This window comes from Pinus tabuliformis, chromosome 7 (assembly GCF_031772625.1).
Source record: "Pinus tabuliformis cultivar Carrire ecotype Pingquan chromosome 7, CPIR1, whole genome shotgun sequence".
Lineage (NCBI taxonomy): Eukaryota > Viridiplantae > Streptophyta > Pinopsida > Pinales > Pinaceae > Pinus > Pinus tabuliformis.
In genome coordinates, this window is record NC_142293.1 from 364,488,154 (window position 1) to 364,499,351 (window position 11,198).

Below are 11,198 nucleotides of genomic sequence, written 5' to 3' on the forward strand. Positions count from 1 at the left end.
AATAGAATTGGTGTTGTTTTAATGCAAGAAGAAAGACCCATTACTTTCGAAAGTCATCCAATCAAAGGAAAACATTTACATAAAGCTATTTATGTGAAGGAAATGTTGGCAATACTACATGTACTCAAGAAATGGCGAACTTACCTAATGGGAAGACACTTAAAGGTAAAAACAGATCATGATAGTCATAAATAATATTTAGAACAAATATTAGCTTTAGAGGAGCAGAAAAAATGGGTCACAAAATTGTTGGCTTATGACATTGAAATCGTCTACAGAAAAGGGAAGAGAAATGTTGTTGCAGATGCACTCTCAAGAAAGGATGAGGATGTGGAAGCATTGCTTTGTGCCTTCTCTATTATCCAACTATATTGGATAAACGAAGCAAGGGTGAATGGGAGAATGACAAAGAAGTGTGGGCACTCATTCAAAATTTACAACAAGACCCTAGTGCATCTGATACATTTAGTTGGGAAAATGATTCATTATGGTACAAAGATCACTTATGCCTCTATAAGGATTCCCAACTCAAACAAAATATTCTTATGTAATTGCATACCTCTCCCTTAGAAGGGCACTGAATATTTTTAAAAAATTACTGCGGGGTTAAGAAGGAATTTTTTTGGGATGGACTTAAATTTGATATTCAAAAGTTTGTGGCAGAATGTTTGGTTTTCCAACAAAATAAAGTTGAAACAATTAAGGCCCCAGGTCTATTACAACTTTTATCCATTCCAAGTCAATGTTGGGAGGAGGTTTCAATGGATTTTATCATAGGTTTACCCAAGTCCAAAGGAAAGAGTGTCATCATGGTGGTAATTGATAGAATTACCAAGTATGCACACTTTTGTTCATTATCTCATCCCTTTAAATCCACTACAATTGCTACTACATTTATGGAAACAATTCAAAAGATACATGGAAACCCAAAGATTTATAAGTGATAGAGATCCCATTTTCACTGGAAATTTTTGGACGAAATTAGTTTCTTGTTTGGGTAATCAGTTAGCTCATATCTCATCTTATCATCCTCAATCTGATGGGAAAATTGAGATAGTGAACAAATGTTTGGAATGATAGCTTTGTTTCTTTGTATCTGATAAGCATACACAATGGGTCAAATTCTTACCTCTGGTTGAATGGTGGTATAACACTTCCTTCCATATTGCAACAAAAATGACCCCATTTATGGCACTTTATGGATATCATCCACTGTCCATCACATCATATTTAAGAGAAAACTCTAAGGTTCAAGCAGTGGACAATCACATCGAGCATCAACAACATGTTCTCCAACTCTTAAAGGATAACCTCACTTTGCCACAGAATAGAATGAAACAACAAGAAGATCAACATCGCAATGAGAGAAGTTTTAATATAGGTGATCGAGTATTTCTATGGATACAACCATACAAACAAATGTACCTCAATCAAGCTAAGAAGTATAATAAATTATCACCAAAGTATTATGGTCCGTACAATGTGTTGCAAAAGTTTGGTACTATGGCATACAAATTGGAGCTTCCTACAACTTCTCGAGTGCACCCAGTTTTCCATGTTTCATTCTTAAAGAAGGTTATAATTGACAAGTTACCAGTTCAAGAAATATTGACAAAACTTGATGAGGAAGGAAAAATCATATTGGGACCTGAAGTAGTCATAGAAACAAGAACTCAACAACCACGAAATCAATTAATTTCAGACTATTTCATCAAGTTGAAGAACTTACCTGTTGAAGATTCGAAATGGGAGGATGAGAATTTTATACAGAAGCATCCATAACTACTCAAGCATTGAGGAAAACACTTTCCTGAAGGAGAGGGTCATGTTAGGTCCCTATAACACTAGTGTATTCCCTTAGTATTATTGTTATTGTAGCCCCTTATTATTATTGTTGTGCCCATGTTGTCTCCATATTGTTATTATTGTGCCCCATAGAAGCCCACTATTGTTATTGTTGTGCCCTTACATTATTATTGTTATGTCATCTTTGACTATATTGTGACCCCTTAGACTCCTATATCTAGAAAGGAGGTCTAGTCATTGTATCATCCAAGAATTGTTCATTTGTGTAATGTAAAGGAGGTTGCCCCCTCGAAGAGGCTGATTTTGAAGTTGTTGCTCTATCTTTTCTTCTATTTTGTGAGCTCATTGCATAAAAAATATATTGGTTTATATGTGATTATTATGGTTGTTATATCCTTGTTATTTTTGTGGGTTATATGTTGGTTATGAGTATGTTTATGACAAACCTAAGTCATGGATCTTATCATGTTTTGATTAATGAATGAATGAATGATGAATGTGTTGGGCACCAAATCGGGTTATCTTTCTGTTGCATTTCCATCACTCTTTTTGACCATTTTTCATTTATTCACCTATGTTTACTATGCTAAATCCATGAGGTAATCACCCCTTTTCTGTCTATTGGAATATTTTATTAATGAAGTAAAGTCACGGGGTTTTGCCTATTCACAACACTAAAACACATGTTTGACGACAGCTTCTGGAGAACAGATACCAATCTCGCAGTGTCCCGCAGCAGATTCGCAATTCATAACAATGACCAGCCATAAGGAAGTCATGTAGCTGGAGTTGCAGATCCCCGAACCATTCTTGGACCACTCGCTGATCTTATCTATCTGGTGGTTGTGCCATTCCAAACTAATGTACATTTTTGGGTATATGGTTACCAAGTTTTGGGGAAAGAATTTGTTCTCCCTCATTGTGTATAAAAGACAGGTTATTCCTGTAATTGGGGGACTCCCCATCGATATTGTAATAGCCCTTTATAGATTAGTAAAATATCATCTCTTTTTCTACTCCATTCTTTGCTGTGATTAACGCAACCCTGATCAGAGAGCTAGGCCCGCTCTCCTGATCAGTTGCTGCATATTTCTGTGTGTGTTGTTTGTTATTTTATAGTTGCTAATACAGCTTGTTAATTCCTGCAATTACTTTTCTTGAGTTCTGTACCTACTTAAGTTTTACAACAATGTTTTGAATCTTAATCACGAACCCTTGGTCGGTAACGAATGGCACGCTTGCCCCTGCATATACCTTGCACGTTTCCTTGAAAGGATACATGCCTTGGATTGATAAATTAATGTAGGAAAAGGGTGAATAGATTGTTCATACTTGGACCCCAACATTTTGGCACCATTGTCAGGGAGGCTAACAAGGTGCAAGACACGATCCGGACCAACCAGAGGGTCAATCTCTCGTCTTGGGGAGAGAACGAGTTTTCTCACTCTACTCCAGGTCTTGAGCATAGGTGTTCCTTTTGCTTGTTTTTATTTACTTTCCTGTTTTGATTGGGCCACTCTCTTGTCCTGGGAAGGGAGGAGTCTTTTGATGCCCTGCTCCAGGCCCTAAGTTAGATTTATTTCTTTCAAACCCTTGTGTGCTTTAATTTCGGGAAACCCTAGCTTTTACCCTGGGGAGGGAGGAGTCTTTTGATGCCCTGCTTTAGAACTGGAAGTATTAGGTCTCCTCGAAGGTGTGTGTTTGTTCTTGGTTCCTGTCCTGGGGAGGGAGGAGTCCTTTCACGCGCTGCTCCAGGCCCTGAAACCTAAATTCTTGTGTTTTTTTTAGCTATCTCTATTTTTGTAAGCTCTTTTGTTGTGGGGAAGGAATGGTCCTTTGACACCTTACTTCAAGACTAGAGCGTTGTAGGTTGATACCCAAACCTTCTGTTATATCAACATTTGTATGAACAAAGAACCAAATAAGAGGGGTAGAGGAAGAGCCCCAAAAATGGGAGGACTAGACTTGGGAAGAAAGACTTATATCCAGCAAATTATAGTGAAAGCTAAATCAGAAGCATCCTCTCGCGCAGCCATGAGACTAGGTGCATAGAGAGTAAAGTCCGAGGGACAATCAGTAGATGAACCAGTGTTGTCTACAACATTCTGTGATGATTTGACACAGTAAGCCCCTCCAGTAGATGAGGAGACATCCATCAGTATACATGACCAAGGGAACCTTACGCTGGTAATAGAAGGGGAAGAGGTTGAAAGTAGAACATCAACAAGGTCAGGCCACTCCAGCAAGGGAAAGGAGGTCGTAGCCAAGGGATCAAGTCATCGGGATGCAGGAGAAGGTAACGAAAGGGCACTTGCATCACCAAGGGACTGAGGAAGTGCTATCAAAGCAACCCAAACCTGAGTGCTAAGGAAACCTTGGCCATCTTCCATAGAGCCTGCTGAAATACCCAGTAGTTATTAGAGGATATTTATGGCTCCTACAACCTCCACCATCAAATTTCTGATCGGGGATCTGGAAGCTGGTGTGCCCACAAAGCCTATTCCATTAGAAGCCCTACCAAGCTTTCATGGGCTTGTTTCAAAAGACCCCGACACATTTTTATTCAAATTTGACATAGTGTTCCGAGGGTATGACTACATGACAAACACCCAGAAGTTACAAATTTTCCCTGCTACATTAAAAGGGATAGCTCTACGATGGTTCATGGGCCTTGGAAGAATCTCCATTTCCACATGGGATGATATGCGAACAACTTTTTTGGAAAAATACCAGGACTACTGCAAATACTGGAACATCAAGGAGGAACTTTTTAAGTTCACACAGAAAGAATACGAGAGCTTGGAAGACTGTGTGGAACGATTTAAGTATACATTACAGAGGTTAGGTCACTCCGACCTGGATAGGGAGATTTTAAAAATAACCCTCCTCCGGGCTTTTTTTAAGGACTCTTTGGAACTGTTGAACATCATGGGAAAGGGAGACATCTCCAAGGAAAGCTTTGAAGCTATGTACGAACTATGCATTCAGTGCTCGAGAGGGCTCACAAGAAATAGACAAGGGATTCACTCAAAAAAGGTGTCTGGTGGGGGTGTTACAAAGGCAAAAATCAGAAACCTGCTAGACAATTTGAGAATGGACATCCCGAGTACTCTGTCAGTACAAATGGAAACTCTACAAGTAAAACAGAAGTATCTAGAATTGGAAAGGACCATGGCTATATTCTGTCGAAAGTGTAGAAAGAGGCATCAAGAGAGGGAATGTCCATTAAACTCCATAGAAGAATGTACAATCTAAAAATTAAATCATTTAACAAGCTCATGTCCCTCCTTGCTAGGCCTAAAAGCAGTATTTCAATGGACAGGGGAAGACACAGAGCAACTGTACCTCATGGGGTCTAGAAAGCCATGGCAGCCTCGACCACCAATGGGAAATCAAGGTATGTGCTCAGAACCATCTCAATATTTCAGTAATTTTAGTATGAATCCTCAGTCCATGCCCTATCCTCCCATGTTGCCATAGTACCAGTTTCCACCTTGGCAGTAGTGGAACCCTTAAGCTGGTTCGAGCTCCCCATGGGCTCCTGTTTCAGGGAAAACTAGTGTCGATTCAAACTGCTAGTCCCACTAAGATGCGTAGATATCTTAGAAATAGACAATGAAAGCTTTCCAAGAGTTCACTTATGTGTGATAGATGGAAGAGAAGAAAATAGGACCAACCTGGATCTTCCACTTTGATCCTAGCTTGATTTCTCGTTTCCTTGATAGAATTTTCCACTCCTCTCCTACTTGTCTCGCTTCAAAGAGCACTTGTAGATTCAAAATAAAAGCAAACTATCAAAGCATCTCTACCTAAAACATCATAAACAATGCAGAATTAGAAACACATTGACCACACAATTGTATTCATAAACAATAAGATTCAAAAATACAAGATTATATGGAGGAAAACTCAAAGAAATTTATTACTAGTAATGTAAGAGAGGATTACAACCCAACTGTCTGATCCAGCATCATCCACCTAGTTGTAGAAGCCCTCTTCACCTCATGAACAAGAAAATCACCCAACAATGCAATGTCTCTTCTCACCAACAAACCAACAGCACTTCCTTACAAAATACTAAATTCCAGCCTCTAGATCTCTCAGATGATGGATCCATTTATAGATGTCTTGCAAGGGTGTGAGTCAGCTCTGGGTTTTTCATTAGTGTCATTCCACTGATAGTTCTTGGTTCCACTTGGAGATTTCATGATCTCTTACTCATCCCTGGGCGAATCCAGAGAGGCAAGTGTCACAGGAGAAGTTTTTGGAAGATTCCATGATCATCCACTCTGAAAACTGTCTTTGCAATTTGTCTATTCTCGCTCATCGCACCCCACAGAAGGCCATTTCAGTATGCATCGCACCTTACCCATGGAGCAATTTGTATGGTCCATTTTTGACCTTTTTTGAGTAGTTTTTCAGGTGGAACTTCTGGGAAATGATGTAATCAGTTGACCATGATCCTTTAGGGTGTGAAACAACACTTTTAGGGACTTAAGGAGCCCTTAGTTTATGGACATATGAGTTTGGGGTTGCAGTGCCCAAATATGTCTATAACAGCTGCCCCCTAAAGCATGAGGCTGTAAATCTTCTGATGTTGGGTGAAATGCTTTATTCATGAGGATCTGAGGTATTCGTACTGGAAGGAGAACTGTATAAGATACAATACAATACATCACCATCATATTATTTTCATGATCTAGCTGAGGCAGGCATTCCCATGCTCAGCTTTATAAATTCATTTTCATGTACCTAAGATAGACAATTGTCTACTGTGACAGACTTGGTGATTCTTCGCATGAAGATTCATCTTCCCTGGATTAGATGACTATCTGTGTAGCTTCTGTGTACAATTGATGTCTTTATTTTCCTGAATATATTGCAGCTCAGATGGATGAAACTAGATCCAGTTTCTTCAAAACTCGTTCAATCTTCGCCTGACGTACAAGTCAATCCATGTGAAAAGATGTTCTGAAATTGAACATGGAAAGACATCACCTGATTACTAGCCAATGATGTAAGCTATTAACAGGCACGAGAGGAGTCACTGATAATGATGATGACCCTCAAGGTACTAGAGTACAATTCACGTGGTGTGAATATATGAGCTGATGTCAAACACCACGCAAAGTCTTTTGGTTGAAGGTCATTGATCTAAACCTGTCGCCGGAAGTGAGAAACTTGCCATTGACGCATGCAAGCTTCAAAGTACTGAAAGGGTTGTTTCTAAGTAAACTTCTTGGATAATGAGTTGATGTCGACAAGAAGTTACCTGTCGTAGGAGGGCCTTGATGTATCCCACATCTACGATGTGAAACAAAGCAAATGATTTTTATGGAGGTGAAAACGATCTGATGATATGAGGTTTAGGAATGGCGGTCATGAAAAATGAAGCATGGATGTAATGTAGTGGATGAGGCGTTTTCTAGATGGTGAATTCTTTGAATGCCTTCTCTTTAACATATTGGTGACACTAATATGGACTGGTAGCATTAACCCAATGGATGGCATGGCGAACCAATGGTGACAGTGAACGGAAAAACCCAACCCAACTCAATCACGGTGATGGAGTGAAAGTGTCATGTTCAAGAGCGACTTGCTACCAATAAAGTTATTCAAGTTTTCTTCCCATTTTTCCACAGTCATTGCTGACCAATACCTCTTTATTTTTGACAAGCTTGAGGAGGATAACATATGCTTGGTGTATAATTTTCCCTTTGGGCAAACCTGTCACTTTGTGTTTAGTGAGCCTAGCATCAGTGAGACTCATTCTTGTCTGGGTGGACAAGTTTGTCACTATTGTTTTAATGAGTTTAACGACAAATATAACTCGGTCCTTTTCATGTTTAGAGATTTTGAAAAGGGACGAAAAGGAGACTCCAATAGTCCTTTTTCGTGGCATAATCCCTTAAGTCTGAAAAAGTATAAAATACTACAAAAGGGATGACTTTTCGATAGTTTTAATGAACCAACAAAGACAAGCGCTCGATCTTTTTGTTTAATAATCCCTCATGTCCAAAAAGATTAAAATATATGAGAGGGATGGCATTCCCCTTACTTTAATGAGCTAGAAAGGCCAATAGCTCGATAATATTTTTATTGGTAACGAGTCTAAAAAGAGTTTAAAAGATACTTATTTTTGAGGAACGAGTGGTATTTCTGGGTAGCAGCTGGTTCTAGGTAAGTTTGGAACTTCTCAAAACATGGCATTGTAAAGAGGGTGGCAATCAAAATCACTCGTCAAAGATGTTCCTTAAAAGGTTAAACAATCAAGCAGAAGCGTATGGTCGGCCAAACGAATGGAGGTGATGGAAGGAACACAACCAAAGTTCAAAAGGGTTGATAGCAAAGCAATCACAAAGGTTATTTACCAAAGGCAGGTTTATTTTTTAATGAGCTTGAACCTTGTGCCAACATGTGCTCAGTGCAGGTTGATTTTTTAACGAGCTTGAATCTTGAGTGAACATTTCTCTTACCTATCTTTTGATAATGTCTCTTGGTAGATTTATTTTTTAATTAGCTTGAACACTACTATAACATGTGCTTATTACATTTTTATGTAAGCTAGAAACGACCGAGCTATGAGGTTAAAGGGTTAAGAACCTACAAACTAAGAAAATCAAAGGTCGTTTTTCACTTGCATGCAAAGGTTTGCATGCCCCCAAGTCTTTCAGTAAAAGGAGAGTTTCCAGGTTACCAAATGGAAGTTCCTGCGGTTAGGCAGGATTGTTTTTGTCGGTAGACAAAAACTCTTCCTTTGCTTTGTCCATCGAAATAGACGAAGGTGATTGTTGTGAGCTTCCAATCACATAACGTACGAAGGTGAATGCTGTGAGCTTCCATTCACAATCGTACAAAGGAAATAATCACGTCAGACTGATCACATAACCTATACGAGAATGTTATTCGGTCCAAGTATTACGACCTTTCAAGAAAATCTCTCTTTTCCTCTAGGTTCGCTTGCTGAAACAGACTAGGGTGCATGCCCCCTAAACTCCATCACACTCACCGAAATACTCGTGATAATGAGGAGGATGGAATGAATGTTGAAGAGACATTATTGATGTGAAGAGACCATTTAGGGATGATGGTTGATTTATAGCTGTGTTTGAACCAGGAAATGAAAGCTGGTCTACAAGTTGCATCAGGCTGCCTTCATGTGGAAAACACATCACTCAAAAGAATGTGGAAATAATGGCTTCCATGCTATATATATAATCATGTCAAAGGAGTAGATTGTAATCTAGTGGAGCTTGGACTACCATCACATTCAAATGAATGGTTTTCTTTCTCAAAGTTATCGGTAACTTTGGAAGGATCCCTAATGGTCCACTGGTTCCTTTGTTGAAGCCTGACAAATTTTGTTTCTCGGGAAAAAGTGATGGCCAACCAAGTGCTTTCCAAGCAGTTGAGGAAAGGATACTCACCGAAGCCCCTTCATCTATGATAGTGCCAGACACGATCATTTTGTAAACTTGTACTATGATTCGGAATGGTACATTAGATGGAAGGTGAGGCTTCGGTAGTTGATTCCAATCAAAGAAAATGACTAGACTGCTTGGAGGAGGTATCGGATAAATGTCCAGATGATTTTCATGAACTGGGGGTGTCTCTTCCTATTATGAAGGAATGGGTGGATTTCCCCCAAGTTCATTAGACTATGTATCAACAAAAAGAATTTGAATGGTGTCATTCTCATTCTCCTTGGAAACTATATCATCTGAAGGTGGATTTTCTGAAGGAAAGACTAGGTCGACTACCATTTTGACCAGTTGACTTTGGTCTGGTATGGACTCAAAAGGTTCACTTTCAATGATAGGTGATTCAATCGACAATTGAGTTATGTCAATCGTGTTTTCAACTAGCGAAGGACTTGGAAAGAGTTTCTTGTATCTAGGTGGAAGTTGTTGCGTTGAAGCGGGACGGTTATCCAAAATGCTTTTGGCTTCGTCCAGAAAAGGAAAACAGTGAAGAGTATGATCACCTTCACATAACCTACAAGGAACTCTGACTTTTCCTTTCTGTCTATTGACTTTGTTTTCACTAGTTGATGGTGCGCTTTCAACCTGACTGTCATGGGTTGATGACACCGAATGGTGCAAACAGGGAGACCATTCTCTTAAGATCCATGTGATGCAAGGGCAATCTCGAAGGTAATGTCCCTCCTTGCAAATTGCGCATGGATTTTTTGGTTTGGAATTTTTAATTTGTGGATTTTCGCCAGATGATGTCTGCTCGTTCCCTTGTTTAGCTAGCCTCTTCTTCTTCTCCTTTCCTTTCTTTTTCTTCTTAGCTACTTGGTTTTTAGTGTCACTAGTTTCACCAAGCGAAGAGGAAGAAGGGGAAGGAGAAACAAACGAAGTAGAAGACAAAGGGGTAACTTCAGTATCATTTGGTTGCTAATTAGATTGTTGAGGAATTACAGTGTTTTGAATGACAGAGATTGAGAAAAGCCATACCGGCAGGCTGATTGTGATTCCTAGAAGGGACAATGTAGCCATATATGGATAACCAATATCTCCCCAAGAGGAGAAAGGACAAGGATTCCCTCCAAGAGGGATTAATTGATTGGTAGACTCCATTATCTCAACCTCCGATCAATGAAGGAACAAGGATGTTATTCCAATTAAAATAAATTTTAAAGACACTTAGACACAACTTGCTTTTTCAATTTTAAGAGTCGAGAAAAAGCTAAAGGTGACTCTAGTCGCCCTTGATTTTTAATGAGCCTGAAGTGACAAGTGCTCAGATGGACCTTTTGTTTTAAGGAGTCGAAAAGGAACGAAAGTGTCTCCTTTTCAAGTCTAGATAGAGGGTTTACCAAACCAATCGTAAAACTACAAAATACACCTTGGTGATAAATGATAGAGAAATTACCAAGGACTTATGTACGACAGTCAATCTTCCCGAATGTTATGCTCAGTGCATTACGATCGATAGGGCGATAAACACGGCTTCCTAAGGATAAAGGATATCATCCTATTGTGGTCTCCCAATATATAATCGACGGTACGGGGAGCACAAGTCTATACTGGTACTTGTCATATCAAAGAGTAGGAATCACCCAACCTTCGATGAAAATGATAGTTACCAGATTTTACGATGCTGAAACACATCTCTAGCCTAGACTTCTAGATGTGTTGCATTAGGTTCCAAAGTGTTTTTATGTTCATTGAGGTTTATTTTAGAGTTGATCTTGCTTAGAATATTGTCTTTCAAGGTTCACCGCATGATGTAGATGTGAAATTCCTAAATATGTAATCTAAAATGATAAACAATCATTTATGTTCTTTTAGCAATGAAAATCCTAGCTACAAAGGAAAGAAGACAATGATTTTCTTTCAGCAGAGAGCATAGTGAACACACTAAATGCACCTTCCTAAATCAAATTT